The sequence below is a fragment of the Pygoscelis adeliae genome, unplaced genomic scaffold (assembly GCF_000699105.1).
Source record: "Pygoscelis adeliae isolate BGI_AS28 unplaced genomic scaffold, ASM69910v1 Scaffold584, whole genome shotgun sequence".
Taxonomy (NCBI): domain Eukaryota; kingdom Metazoa; phylum Chordata; class Aves; order Sphenisciformes; family Spheniscidae; genus Pygoscelis; species Pygoscelis adeliae.
In genome coordinates, this window is record NW_008824602.1 from 286,616 (window position 1) to 288,478 (window position 1,863).

Consider the following 1,863-nt stretch of genomic DNA (forward strand, 5'->3'; position numbering starts at 1 on the left):
GGCACACACAGGGACAGGGACAGCGGCGAGGATGATGCTGGCAGGTGCAGCCAGCCAGGGAGCGCTGCCTGCAGCCAGCGGGGTTGGGGCAGGCCAGGCTGGGAACGGCACCATGTGAGCCATGCAATGCCCGGTATCTGGGCTCTCAATCACGCAGGGGAAGAAATGCAGAAAGGAGGTGAGAAAAGATAACAGGGGACATGGCTGGGGAGGAAAAAACACCCAGCCCCAGAGCTGCCGTTGGCCTCTGAGGGCTCTCAAGGTGGCACTGAAACTGCAGAGCCCTGCTACACCCTGGTGCACTGGCACGGCACTGTGCCCAGCCGCTGCCTGGCCCCTCACCTCACTGCTAGCGCTGCGGCCATCCTTGCTCCCAGGATCCGGGCAGCCAGCAGGAGCAAGGGTGCAGTGGTGGGTGCAGACCCCAGGGGTGCTCATGCAGCCCGAGGACCCCCAGGGAGCAGTTTGGGGCCCTGCTCCCAGCTCTGTGTGTGCCACTCCCAGCTCCAGGGACAGCACTGCACGCCTCGGGGCTCCCCTCCCTGCCGCTGCCTCAGTTTCCCCATCTCTCTTCCCCTGCTAGGGCTTTGGGGGAGACTTGGTGCCTGGACAGCAATGCCAGCAAAGAAAACAACCGGGCACGTGGCCAGAGCAGGACAGGGGCAGGTCCGCAGCCCGGGCACGGGAGGCAGCTTTCTGTGCAGATGCTGCTGAGGCACACGTGCCCGCTTCCCCTTTTGGCAGAAAGCATCCTGGCCAGGGCAGGTGCCCGGGGCTTGGCAGCACTGAAGAACTGCTGGTGCCGCTTTAGCTGACGGTTTCAAGATGAGTCAGTGGGAGCCAAAGTCAGGCTGGCATCCTGTTTTCAACCAGGCTGCGGGTGGCAGATGGGAGGCACCTTGGCGAGGCTGAGGGCAGGGCCCTGCCTGCACCCATCCCAGTGCAGGCAGGGCATTCGAACCCCCAGCACTTGTGCCCGGGCAAGGGCGATTGCTGGCCCGGGCAATTCCCAGCACCCACTGAGAGGGAATTGCCTGCGGCCCCGGGTGGCAGTGCCAGGCTGAGGCCTTGGGGCTGATACCCCCCTCCATCCTCGCCAGCTCGGCCATGGGCAGCAGCAAACGCCAAGAAAGTGCCTGGTTCTAGTCCGAGCCGAATGGGCGTCTTGCTCTTCAGCTGCTCCTGGGTGATTTCAGAGGGAGCTGCGTGTGCCAGGGACATGCAGCCGGACCCAACAATCCTGCTTTCAATAACAACAACAACAACAACAATAATAATAATAATAATGATGATGTATTAGTGGTCTCAGAAAAGGGTGTTTGTGAGGTGTGCTTTGGCACAAAGCTGCCAGCTAGCAGAGCTGCCCCATGGGCTCAGCACAGCCCCATTGGGTGGCTTTACCCCCTGCACGGCCATGGCTCCGGCAGGCAAACTGAGGACAGGTACCTTGGAAAACTGCAGCCCAGCCAGGGCATCGAGTCCCTGGCTGGCAGCTGGGATGGGAGAGGTGCTTGGCAGAAAGGAGCCACGATTTGGGCTCAGTTTCAAACCTGGCACCTGGGAATCCCCTTTAGGGAACTGAAATCCCACGTGGGGCCACATGCACCTTCTCCAAGGAGCCACAGCCCGGCCGGCGAGTGGCGGGGGAAGCACAGAGGGATGGGGCAGAATGCGCAGGCCCAGAGCTGTGAGCAGCACCTGCACCGGGAGCCTTTCCCAGGGGTGCCAGGGCACTGTTGTGGGGCAGCACCTGCCATGGGGCATGCACTGGACAACAGTGTCCCACCCTGGCATGGGGCATGCCCCCGGCCGGAGGGCACGCACCTAGCCATGTGCAGCTCCCAGCCATGAGGCAGTCACAGG